The 14,458-nt window shown below is 33.8% G+C and overlaps 1 non-coding gene across 1 annotated transcript; it reads left to right on the top strand.

Moving 5' to 3' along the window:
* Window positions 1–12,447: 12,447 nt before the first annotated feature.
* On the top strand, window positions 12,448–12,554 carry LOC122479184. The gene has a single exon (XR_006296252.1). It is a non-coding gene; the product is annotated as a U6 spliceosomal RNA (small nuclear RNA).
* Window positions 12,555–14,458: the final 1,904 nt, after the last annotated feature.

Genomic DNA, 14,458 nt, shown 5'->3' with positions numbered 1-14,458 from the left:
TACTGCCCTCCACCTTTCCTCTTAAAATGGCTAAGAAAAAAAACAGGCAATATCAAGTGCTGGTGAAGAAGTAGAGAAACTAGGACTCATACATTGTTGTTGAGTACGCACAATGGAAAAGAGATTGTAGAAAACCATATGGCAATTTCTTATAAATTTAATCAAATGTTTAGCATGATTAGCCCCAATCTTGCACATTATTATTAGATTCACCTCTTAACATTTAATATTTTTAATAGTATTGTGAAGGTACTTTTTAAATTCCCAGTTGTTACTGCAAACACTTAAAAATGCAAATTTTTGTTTTTGTTTTTATATTAAGCTTGAATCCTGCAACTTTGCAAAACTTACTGACTAGTAGGTTTTGGTGCATTTTATGAGATTTTCTATGTAGGCAATTTTATTGTCTGTGAATAGACATGGTTTTATTTATTTATTTTTATTTATAGTCTATATGGCTTTTATTTCCATTTCTTGCCAATACTGCCCTGGATATGACCTCCAATGTAATGTAGAATAGGATTGCTGAGGACATGCATCCTTGTCTTATACCCAGTGATAAGGAGAAAGCATTGAAAAAAAAAGCACTATTAAGAATTCACCTACAGGGGCACCTGGGTAACTCAGTCAGTAGATATGAGCCTCTGTGCTGACAGATCAGAGCCGGGAGCCTGCTTCAGATTCTGTGTCTCTCTCCTCTCTGCCCTATTGCTTCTCTCACTCTGTCTCTCTCTTTCAGAAATAAATAAACATTAAAAAAATTTTTTTAAAGAATTCACCTACAGATTTTTCATGAGGAAGTTATATTTAATGTATAGTTTTCCTAGAGTTTTTATCTTGCATGAATTTTGTTTTGTTAAATGCTCCCTTGTTTTGGCAGCATCTGTTGAAATGATTATATTACTTTTCTTCTCTAGCCTATCAATAAAGTTAATTATATTCATTGATTTTCAAATATTGAATCATCTTTTCATTCCTAAGATGAACCCCAGTTAGTCATGATATATTAACCTTTCTATATATTTCCGGATTCAATGTGCTAATATTTTGTTGAGAATTTTGTGTTTATGTTATTGAAGGATATTGATTTATAGTTTTCTTTTAATGTTTTCATCTAATTTTGACATGAAGGTAATATGGAGGCCTCATAAAATGAGTTCTGAAGTGTTCCATTTTCTTCTATTATATGGAAGAAATTATGTAGAATTGATATTTTTTAAATGTTTGTTAAATGTATAAATGAAACCATCAGGGTCTGAAATTTAAGTGTTTCAGTTATCCAAATAGATATATGACAATTCTAGCTATCTATTACTTCTTGTATGAGTTGGAAAGTTTCTACTTTTCCTGCATCTGTCCATTTCACCTAATTTGTTAAATTTATTGACATAAAATGAATTGAATTTTGCCTTTTTTAGCCTTTTAACATCTATAGGACCTCTAGTGATGCTCCTTCTTTTATCTCCAATGTTGTTAATTGATATTCTTTCTCTCTCTCTCTCTCTCACTCTCAGAGGTTTCTAAATTTTATTCCTCTTTAAAATTTTTGATCATTGTGTATCATTGATTATAAACAATATGATTGCAAGTGTCTTCCTACTGGTTCCATCAATTCCTTTGTTTCTTTTCCTTCTTCTTTGATCTGCTTTTGAATTGAGTATTTTTATAATTTTATCTTCTCTCCAAAATTGGTATATTAGGTATATTTATTTTTAAAAATATTTTAGTTGGTTGCCCCTGAACTTATTATATGCAACTTTAGTTATTCACAGTTTGCCTTCAAATAATAGTATACCATTTTATATGGAGTGCAATAATTTTAAATCGCTATAATTAGAACTCACCTGTCTTTTGTTTTTTTCACTGTTCTCATATATTTTGCTTTTACATTTGTTATAAACCCTTAAATATATCATGACCACTTTTGCTTTAGATAGTCGATTGTATTTCTAAGTGATTAAGGATAAGGAACAAAATGACTCTAAATTTACATCTAGTTTTGTTATTTCCAAAGCTTTTTATTTCTTTTCTAGATCTATGTTCCTGTCCAATATAATATTACTTCCACCTGAAGAAGTGCCTTTAATATTTCTTTTAATGTAGATCTGTTCAAAGGTTGTCTCCTATTTTTTTCTGATACAGTTTTTTACTTTCACTTTACAAATACTTTATCCCTGAAATAGAAATCTATGCTGACATGTTTTTGCAGCACTTTGTCTTTTAAAAGTGTATTTATTTATTTTGAGAGAGAAAGAGAGAGAGTGCACATGTGAGTGGGGGCAGAGCAGAAGGAGAGGGAGAGAGAGAATTCCAAGCATGCTCCTTGCTCAGTATGGAGCCTGACACAGGGCTTAATCTCATGACTGTGAAATCATGACCTGAGCAGAACCAAGAGTCAGATGCTTAACAGACTCAGCCATTCAGGCTCTCCTTTCAACCCTTTTAAATGTATCATTTCATTGTCTTCTGGCTTATAATGAATATTTATCTTTTTTTATTTGTATATTTATGAATTTCTCTATAGCTTTAGTTTTCAGAAATTGAGAAATGTGTATGTATAATTACATGTATATGCATTTTGGTTTTATGTTGTTTTGTATTTCTTTTGTAGATCTCTGGTCTTGGCTCAGTGGTTTGATGTTTTTCGTTATCTTTGGGAAATTCCCATCCTTTATCTTTTTAAATACTTATTGTTCCTGTTCTCTCTTCTGAGATTCTAAGTACTTGTATGTTAGACAATTTGCTACTAGTTCAAATCCTTTGGATGCTCCATTATGTGTTTTCTTTTTCTGCAGTTTGGGTGATCTCTATTGATCTATCATTAACTTCACTAATTCTTTCTCAACTATGTCAAGTCTACTAATCAGCACTTTGAAAGGATACTTCTGATGTTTTTAATTTCCACCGTCCCATTTGTCTATTTTCATAGTATATATCTCTGCCAAAATTCCTCATCTGTTTATGAATATTACCCATGTTTTCTGCTAGATAGATATTTAAGATATGAATCACAGTTATTTTTAAGTTGTGTTTTTATAGTTCCAAAATCTGAGACAACTCTAAGTCTAGTTCTGGTGATTACTTTTTATCTTGACAATGGATTGTATTTTTCTTTTAATTTATGTGTATGTCTCATAACTTTTTTTGAATCATAGGCATTTTATGTAGAACAGTAGATATTGGAGCAAATAACATTTATGCCTATAAATAGGTATGTCTTTTCTTCTATTGGGCCATTGGAGAAAAGGCCCAATTGAATCAATCCAGCCAGGAGGTGAGCTGTGTATATACTTTGTTGTTGCTATGGTTATGTTCAGTGTAGAACTAGTTCTAATTTCTCTAATGGAAGACTGCCATTGACTTGTGCTGAGCATCTGGTCTAGGGTCCTGAAGAGTTTTTCTCAGTGTTCCTGCTTAACCCTTTTTGCCTTTCCTACAGGCCTTGGTAACAGGGAGACTCTCTCCACTCCTCCCCTATCCCAGTGGAGTGGGTGCTTTTTGTCATTCACTGTTTCCTATGCTTGGGGCAGGGCAGGATAGGTGCTTTGTTGTACTAGCCCAGCCTCCATTGTTGGCAAAACCCCTATTGATCACCTTCAGATGTAGAGATTTCTCAGCATTCCTGCTTCTCCTCCCTGTGACAGCCAACTTTGCCTTGGATCTGTGGTAAATCTTGTGCAGAAGAGTTTCATGCCTCTCAGGAGACCTTGAATATAGGATCTTCAACCTAAAACTCTCCTATTCTTTCTGTAGGACTAAAGGTATTTTTCTTCTATCCTTTCCCCAGAAAAAAAATTAAGATTCACTGCCCCTTCCCAAGAAGCTTAAAGCTTTTATTTTGTATGAGCAAAGGGGTTTAGGGAAATGTGTGATGTTTTATGCCTGCTCTACAGTGGCAGTCAACTCCTCCTATAGGCCTATAGCCCTGTGGGAGAGGCTCTGGTCTCTTACTCTGCCATTCATCTTTCTACCAAGCATCTGAGTGATGTCCATGAAAAATAGCATGTAAATGGGTATAAAATCCCATTGTGTCTGGGGTTTTTAGGGGATCTATACTGTATACTAGCCTACATTCAACTACTAACTGTTCATTATCATATTTATTGATTTTTTTTTTCTTACCCATCAAATGACAACTGGTACTTCTCCCTCCCATTCTCTGTTACTTCTCTCTCCTTAGAAGGTCTCGTCCTTGACTTTTAGCTACTTGGTTGCCCTATACATCAGCTTTGTGATAAGTTGCAGAAAATTAATGACTTTGTAATTTATTTTTTTACTGTCTTGGTGGAAATGACACACTTTCTAGCTTGGCACATTCTCATTAAAAGTAAAACTTACCCATTATTTTTTATACTACACCAATTAGGATTTTGCCTACACCTCTCCACTAACATAGTCAAAGTCATCAGGCAGCTCCACACTGCTAAATCTACTAGATAATTCTTAGTACCAATCTTTCTTCATTAATAACACTAGGCTGAGTTGATCCCTCTCTTATTCTGTGAACATTTTACTTGGTTTCCAATACACAATACACTCCTAGCTTTCCTCTTTCATTCCTGGAAGTTTCCTCTCCATATACTTTGCTGATTCTTCTTCTTCTTTTCAATGTCTTAAAATTGGAGTACCCCTGGGCTCAATCATTGCACCTCTTTCCTTCTCTGCCCACACCCATTAGTGATCTCATCCAGTCTTGTGATTTTAAGTATTAGTCTAACATGAGTGATCTCCATATTTCTGTATCTAGCCCAAACTTTTTCTATTCCACACCCATATTAGTTTATTTTTTTGACTTCTCTACTACAATGTCCAATAGGCAGTTCAAACATCTTGTCAAAAAATTAATTCCTTATTTTCATATTTTAATCTATAGCAGACACATTCTTCTCCATCTCTCCAGATCATAACCTATTAGTTCATACCCCAAGGACAAAAACAAAAATGCAGTACCCTTGCTTTCTTTCTTACATACACATCACACCACTAACTCTTTAGCAACTCATGTTGGCTCTACTTGGAAAAAAATAAAATAAAATAAATTTAAAAGTAAAATAAAAAATTCACTTTCTTCTAACCATTTTGATTATTGCACCCAAATAATCATCACTTATTGCCTGGCTTATTGTAAATATTTTCTATCCAGTCTCCTTCATTCCACTTTTGCTCCAGTATTCTTTCATCGTGGGATTAAGAGTGAATTTTGGGAGTATAGGTCAGATCTGTCACCATCCTGCTCCAAATCCTCTGACAACCCCTATTTAAGTCAAAATAAAGACCAAATATATCACAAAAGATTTTCTCTGGACCTCTCTATCTGAATATCATCTCTTACTGCTCTTCCTCTTACTGCCTAGGATAAATAATAAATTTAGTCTACTAAAATAAAAAATAGGGGCACCTGGGTGGCTCAGTCGGTTAAGCGACCAACTTTGGCTCAGGTCATGATCTCATAATTTGTGAGTTTGAGCCCCACATCAGGCTCTGTGCTGACAGCTCAGAGCCTGGAGCCTGCTTCAGATTCTGTGTCTCCCTCTCTCTCTCCCCCTCCCCTGCCCCTCAAAAGCATTAAAAAATAAGATAAATAAAATTAAAATAAAATAAAATAAAATAAAATAAAATAAAAATAATTTCCAACTATACTTGACACTTTACTGTTCTTCAAAGTACCAGACATATTCCCACCCAGAGCTTTTCCACTACATGTTTCCTCTGACTAGAACGCTTTTCTCCTGGATATCTACAGAGCTTACTCCTTCACCTTCAAATATTAACTCAAATGTTATGTTTTCAAAACATTAACTGACCCACTTCCAACAAGGGCTCTCTGTGCTTCTTACTTTGCTTAATTTTTCTTCATAGTACCTTTTCCCATTGTATATGATTATCACCTCTACCAAAGTATATAATGTACTTATTTACTATGCTTAGTGTTATGTTTCCTCACATTAAAATGGAAAACAATAATTTTGTCTCTCTTTTTCACCAACGTAACCCCACTGTTTAGAAGAGTATCTAACAAAGAGTAGACAATCACTAAATATTTTGTTAATGTTTATTTATTTATTTTGAGAGAAAGAGAGCACAAGCAGGGGAGGGGAGAGAAAGAAAGAGACAGAATCCCAAGCAGGCTTTTCCTGGTCAACATGGAACCTGATGCAGGGCTCAAATTCACAAAACATTAGATCATGACCTGAGCCAAAATCAAGAGTTGGTACTCAGCTGACTGAGCCACTCAAGTGTCCCAATTGCTAAATATTTCTTTAATGAATGATCAGGGTTGATTATATGAATTAAATTAAGTCACATAGGTAGAACACCTGATATCCAAGAGGATCTCAGTAAATACTTTCCATGAATAGAACAAGCAAGGATGAGCACATAAATATTCTTTGATGAACTAGTGTGACTTTTCAGTTTTTAAGTTTTAAATCCCCTGTTCTGAGTGGAAACAAATAATGAATAAGTATATATTTAAAAATTACATTCTTGGGGCACCTGGGTGGTACCATTGGTTAAGCATCCTACTCTTAATTTCTGCTTAGCTCTCCCTTTCATACAAAACTACTTTTGGCATGTAGTTTTGTGTTGTTGAAGCAAAACTCAGACTTTCAAAAACGTCACACACAAAAAAGATAAAATGCACATTGTTCTCTATTACCTTGACTTTCTCACTTATAAGAATATAACTTTTATTTATTTTTTTAATTTTTAATTTAATCATTTATTCGAGGGTGGGGGAAGAGTGTTAAGGAATTGGCTGCCATAATTATGGAAGCTGTCAAGTCCAAATCTGCGATGTGGGCCAGCAGGTTAGAAACCCAGGAGAACTGATGGTGCAAATAAAATCCAAATGCCATCTGTTGGATAATTCCCTATTGCTTGAGGAAGCCAATACTTTGTTCTGTTCAAACCTTCGACTGACTAGATGAAGCCCACCCACATTATGGAGGGCAATCTGCTTACTCAAATTTTAAATGTGAATCTCATCCAAAAACATTCTCCAAGTTGACACAAAAATTAATTATCACAAGAGGTATTTAGACACACTAAACATACATTAGAAATGTACACAAATGTTTACAGCAGTTTTATTCAGAATAGCTAAGTCTGTAAACCTCATTTGTCCATCAGCAAGAGAATAGATAAACAGTGGTATACTTATAAATTATAGCATAAAAAGAACAAATTCCTTAACCACACACACCAACATAGATTAATCTCAAAAACATTTAGCTGAATGGAAAAAGGCTTACATAAAAGAACACATAAGGTATGATACCATTTATATAAAGTTCTAGAACTGGCAAGGCTAATCTACAGTGGAAAAAAGAATCGTATTTGAATCTGAGGGCAGGTGGGTAGGTATTGATGAGCAAAAGGCATAAAGAAATTTCCAAGTGTAATATAAATTTTCTGTTTCTTAAAGGAATTTTGGTTTTCACGGATGTATGCAGCAGATTCCAAATCTATCAAGTCATACACTAATTTTTTTCACATATAGTTATATAAAATTTTTATCTTAAAAACAATAAACAAATGTTGAACCATAGTTAATGCTATGTATGCTTAAGCATTTAGAGGCACCTAAACACTTCAGCATGCATTTCATCAAACAGATTTTAATATTTATTTATAGTCTACAACCTACTTTAAAATGAATCAGAAAACTTAAATGGATTTGTGGGTAAGCAATGGGACAGATAGTTATGTAAGAAAGCATATATAGTAAAGTTAACCGAAGAACCTATTGGTAGTTATACTGGTATTCACTGTACCCTTCTATGTTTTTCTATGTTTGAAACTTTTTATAATAAAATATTAGAGGAAAAAATAAAATGTAAATAAAATAATTATTTGTAAAAGTATCTCCCATGCATTCAATATAATTGATCCCTTTTTGGTAAAAATGAAAACCTGTTTTCCTAATTAATTTATATTTAAATAGAAAACATCTACAAGGAAAAACTGAAATAAAGTTTTCATGTAGCTCCTTAAATTATATTTTTTACTGTAGATCAGAAGCAAAGTATAATAAAAACTAAAGCATTGCTTGTCAGGAAATACACATGATTAGTCCCTTCAAGCAGGCATGAAAGGAAGAATTTTAAAGGAGGGTCTCATCTCCCTGTCTAAAGTGTCTTATTATTACTTTTTCTTTCAGAACTGTAGACCTAAAAGTCATGAACATATTATTGGAGCATTGATACAAAGCATCCTTTGCAATATTGACATTCTCCAGTTGAAGGGTCCTGAGTACTTTCTATAGAAGGCAAATGATACCTATAAACCTTTTACTCTGATCCCTGATTTTAAAAATGAAGGTCTGACTCTTCACCACAAATTTCCTAATAATTTGTATAAACCAGTCAGTGCTTTTGCAAACTGAGGTTTGAGAAAAGAAACAGTAACACTTCTAAGTTTCCAATGGCAATATCAGAGGTAAAATAAAAACAGCCCCTGTGTCTGAATGACTTATATTAAATTAACAACTCTGCACTAATTATGATGAACTTGACCATCGATATTCCCCATTATCATCAAGCAAGGACTCAATGATCTCTTCTAAATGGGAAGCTTTCTGGATCCCCATCCCACTTTTGCCTCCTTCCATTATCCCACTTCCAGAGGGTCCTCACTCAAATGCACCTACACTAATGCACATAGACACAGGCTAATAATGTTGAAAAAGTATTTTCCAATATTTATACCTCAATGCCTTCCATTCACATAGTGCCTTACATTTCAATATGCCCTCGTAATAGTAGTCCACTAAGACTTAATAGGAGATGCTGCCTCCAGCTTTAGTTCTCAAATCATTGTTCAAATAGAGCAGCATGAAAATCACTGGTGGCTATTTTAAAACCAGGTTTATGAGACCTACCTTACAACTACTCAAAGAGAAAAAACAGAATTCTGTAAGATGGTGCCCAGAAGCTGTGTGTGTGTGTGTGTGTGTGTGTGTGGTGTGTATGTACCCTTTCACTCAAAATTTAAGAATCACAGTGTTCTTACCAATTATGCCTATTCTTTGGCATGAGAATCTTGATTGAAATCATTACCTGGGTTCCAGCTAGTTAAGATAACTATTTATAACAATACATGTAGAACTTTTTAGTTGAAAAAAAAAAGGATTAACTGAAAATTCTTTAATGTCCGTGATGGATTGGCTTTACTAGAGCATGTGTGCATGGAAAAAGAAAAGGACAGAAGTGCAGGCTGTAGAAGAAATAGGCAATACTGAGAGTAATATTTAACATGGTTCTGGTTGTATTGCCTAATCCCTTCTTTGTAGAAATTAGTAATAATCCTAATCAAATGTCCTTCACAATAGATCTTTGTTTGGTCATAGTCTTTCTTTTCTTTCTTTGTTATCATGGGTCATTCTTCCTTATCCCTGATTTCCAACAGAAAGTGTCTTCATTATGGTGGCCATAAAATTTCAGTTTTGGGAGACAATTATTCATAGGTTTCTTATTTCTGCATATCTTATAAGCAGAGACACTGACTGCTTTTTTTTGAGCTATATTTTCAAGAATGTTTGCATAGCAAGCAGCATTGGAGGATATAGTGTCTTCCTTGAGAGAAACAGGAAGGTTTGCTTGGTATCCTGTATAAAAGATGCATGTTTCCTAAATTCAAGGTTTCTTTCCTGTGATATAACCCAACACATATACAGGTGTCACCTGGCCCTCTTCACATCACCTTGTGGGAACTGGGGTGTAGGGCACCAGTGCAAGAAAACACTGAGTCTCTGGCTACTATGAGTAATTAATTGTCCTTTGTCTCTAACCCAGAGGTTATTTGTCTTCTTTCTGCGGCAGGATAATTTACTAGCTTAAGGGTATGGTAAAATCCCAGGTGCTTCACAGTTTTGATAGTAAATTGTATAACATTTTCCATTTCTCTCTCCTTACAGAAAGTTCAGACTAAGCAATAAACCCTTAAAAACTTTATTTGTATAATTCTAGTTATCTCCATTGTAACTTCCAAAATTTCAAGAGACTCTTTCACTGTGTAGAAAGTGTAGAGAATACTTCTACAAGTAATTTGTAGACCCAGACATGACATCCTTGTTCTAACCAGGCCTACGCTGTCATATGTTGTGTCTCCTGAGAATTCTAATATACATTATGCTGAAGGGAAGGGCTGGGATTTTATCTCACTATGGTCTCCTATATGCAGCAACTTGCAGATCAAATCCAAACTAAAACATATTCCCCCCACTGATTTTATGATTGTTTTTCTCAACATGTCTAATAAATCTGACTGTAGCTTCCTGTGCAAATGGAGAGGAAGGAGTTCCTTACCAATTCTATCTCTGTAGTCATATATAGACTTCAAAGTACTTTTATTTTGTTTTCTGTTTTATGTAAGCACAGTATCATAGACTTAACTTTTACAGTTGACGAAGATCTTAGAAGTTATCTCTGTGCAACCTCCAAAACAAAGCATATACACAAAATATAAGCAGACATTGCTTAATAATCTATAGTGATTGGAGCTTACAGAATTCACAGGAAATGGCTTATCATGATTGAGCTTATTTAATATTTAGAAATGTCTTCTTATCCCAATCATCTCTAACCATAGTCCTAGGATCATCTTCTAGAGATTCCACTGCACTTAACTATCCTCTCGCAGATATCATAAGCAATTTCCTCCCCAAACCAAACTTATCATATTATTTTTTAAATGCCATAACTTCAAAATCTTTGGGTATTCTGGCAAAATCCATACTAAAATGTACTTTATAGCCGCTTCTCCCACAACAGCCTAATAGCAAAACTTAACATTGTTTTGGTCTTTTTTTGTGCAGATGAATCATATTGTTGATTTATATTTTGTTCATTATTATTTAGAAATGTCAGGTCTTTTTCATATGAATTCCTGACAAACCAAGTTCATCACATGTTAAATTCATACAATTGATTTTTTTCTCTTATCTAAAATAATCAAAAAAGCACTGTGCTAACTTAGTTTGGTGGGCTTTAATCCATTTTCTATCCTCTTAGGATTCTTTTTAAATGTTATTTCTGTAATCAAAAGTATTGGTATCTTTTTCAAGATATGTCATTACAATATCTGAAACAAATGCCTTTAAACCCTTATCTAAGTTATTGATTAAAACATCAGACGGAACAGGACCAGTAACATAACCTTTTGATCTCTAGCTTTCTCTCATAATTGACATGATCCTTAGGATCTACATTTTTTAAGTGTGGTTATTTAAAAGGTTTCAAATTTACCTTACTGTATTGTCAGCTAGGATTATTTAGTTATCTCATTCCCAAAGTTACAATGACTTGAAAAAAATGTAACGTGCCTTGCTGAAACTTGGGGAAACTATTTGATTAATCCTTTATTATGAAATGTATAAATATTTCTTGTAGAAAATTGCAGAATCGCATGGGAAATAGAGAGTGCAGTTGACCATAGTGTAAAGATGGTTATCAGAATCAGAATAGGTCCACAAATCTGCAAAGTAGCAGAGACACAAATGAAGAAGTTCAGATAAAACCACCCTGAAGCTGGGAGAATACTATGAGCTTTAAATTATCTGTATATAGAGAAATCATTATTAAATGCCAACACAGCTACTATTAAACTTCTGACTATCACCTCAAGACATTGTGTCTGGAGAAAAGGGCTAAGTCTGAAGAAACTGCATAGAAAACAGGAAAAGAGAAAAGGGGGCATGGGCATGAACAAAGCAAACATAAATTTACCACAGAAAAATCCAACACTGAACACAGGTCTGAAAAGTGATGGGCGAAAGTCCTAGATATAGTAAAAGATTTGAAAATACATAGGTCCTGAGGTGGCAGCCTTGGACAAAGAACATTTTGGGGGGAGAGGCAGGTAAGTAGAATGGAGAAGACATCCATTTAAACTGGTAGTGAAGCCAAAGAAGGAATTAAGAGAAATAAATAGAGCTCTTGAAATTAAAAAAAAAAAAAAAAGATATGAGTCCTTTCCTTCCACCACCACCAACATAAAATATATCCATTTTTAAAAAGTAACTTTATCCTAGTAACAGCAATCAGACAAGAAAAAGAAATAAGGCATCCATGTTGGTAAAGAAATTAAACTCTCACTTTGTACAAATGACAAGATACTACACTTAGAAAACCCTAAAGACTCCACCAAAAAACTATGAGAAGTAATAAATGAATTCAGTACATTTACAGGATACAAAATTAATAGCCAGAAATTGATAGCATTTCTATATACTAATGATGAAGTAGCAGAAAGAGAAATTAAGAAAACAGCTCCATTTACAATTACACAAAAATAATAAAATACCTCTGAATAAATTTAATGAAGGAGGTAAAAGAGCTATACTCTGCAAAATATAAAACACTGATGAAAGAAAGACGGCACAAACAAATGTAAAGATATTCCATGCTTGTGGACTGGAAGAATTAATATTGTTAAAATGTCTACCCAGTGCTCGCTTCGGCAGCACATATACTAAAATTGGAACGATACAGAGAAGATTAGCATGGCCCCTGCGCAAGGATGACACACAAATTCGTGAAGCGTTCCATATTTAAAAAAAAAAAAGTCTACCCAAATTAATATACACATTCAATGCAATCCTTATCAAAATACCAACAGAATTTTTCACAGAACTAAAACAAATACTACTAAGATTTGTATGGATTTCTAACCAAAGCAATTTTGAGAAAGAACAGCAAAGATGAAGTTATCACAATTCCAGATTTCAAGATACACTACCAAGCTGCAGTTGTCAAAATAGTATGGTACTGGCACAAAAATAGATACATAGATGAGTGGAAAAGAACAGAAAGCCCGGAAATAAACCCACACTTACACAGTCAATCTGTGACAAAGGAGACAAGAATATATAATAGCGACAAGACAATTTCTATAATAAATGATGCTGGGACAACTGAACAGCAAAAGAATGAAACTGAACCACTTACTTACACCATAAGCCAAAATAAACTCAAAATGGGCTCAAGACCTAAATGAAAGACTTGAAACCATAAAAACTTTAGAAGAGAACACAGGCACTAATTTCTCTGACATTATCCATAGAAACATGTTTCTAGATATGTCTACTCAGGAAAAGAACCAAAAACAAAAGTAAATTATTGGAACTACATCAAATTTAAAAGCTTCTGTACAGTTTAGGAAAACACCAACAAAACAAAAAGGCAACCTATAAAATGGGAGAAGATGTTTACAAATGATATAACCAGTGATGGGTTAATATCCAAAATATATAAAGAACTTATATAATTCAACACCAAAACCACAAACAATACAGTTTAAAAATGGGCAGAGGACCTGAATAGACCTTTTTGCCAAAGAAAACATATAGCCAACAGACACATGAAAAGATGCTCAACATCAGTAATCATCAGGGAAATGCAAATTAGAACAACAATGAAATATCACCTCACACCAGCCAGAATGGCTAGTATCAAAAAGTCAAGAAATAACAAGTGTTGAAGAGAATAAAAGGAAAGTAAACACCCATGCACTGTTGGTGGGAATGTAAATTGGTGCAGCCACTGTGGAAAACAGTACAGAGACTCCTCAAAAAATTAAAAGTAACAATGTCTCATGATCCAGTAATTCCACTAGAGGGTATTTATAAAGAAAAATGAAAACACTAATTCCAAAAGATGTATGTATGTTTATTCCAGCAATGTTTACAATAGTCAAGATAAGGAAGCAATCTAAGTGTCCATTAATAGATGAATGAATAAGAACTATCTTGTGATATATATACACGATGGAATATTACACCACCATAAAGAACAAGAGGTCTTGCCATTTGTGACACCATGGATGGACCTAGAGCATTTTATGCTAACTGGAATAAGTCAGACTGAGAAAGACAAATGCCATATGATTTTCCTCATAAGTGGAATCTAAACAATGAATGAATAAACAAAAAGTAGAATCAGACCTATAAATAACAGAGAGCAAACTGATGGTTGCTGGAGGGAAGGGGTATAGGGGATGGATAAAATGGGTAAAGGGGAGTGGTAGCTATAGGCTTCCAGTTATGGAATGAATAAGTCATGGGACTAAAAGGCACAACATAGAGAATATAGTCAATAATATTATAATAGCATTGTATGTTGACAGATGGTAGTTACACTTGTGGTGAGCATAGCATTACATATAGAAAAGGTGAATCACTGTATTGCACACCTGAAACTAATATAACATTGTCAATTATGCTCAAATTAAAAATTTTTAAATTTAAAAATTAATATAAAAAGTAACTTTATTAAACAGAAAAGTGTGCTTTAGAAATAGGAACACTGTTTATAAAATGGGTAAAATAAAACTAGGATATTTCCATGTAAAGCTACTATAAGATAAAAACAGAAAATGACAACAGTATATCTAAGGAAAATTCCTCCAAAAGAACAAATCATGAAGCAGAAATTAGAGTTATAAGACAACACTCAAACTG

Source organism: Prionailurus bengalensis, chromosome B1 (assembly GCF_016509475.1).
Source record: "Prionailurus bengalensis isolate Pbe53 chromosome B1, Fcat_Pben_1.1_paternal_pri, whole genome shotgun sequence".
NCBI classification, from domain to species: Eukaryota; Metazoa; Chordata; class Mammalia; order Carnivora; family Felidae; genus Prionailurus; species Prionailurus bengalensis.
Note: the sequence above shows the minus strand (reverse complement) of the source record. Positions and strands in the feature narration are given on the sequence as shown.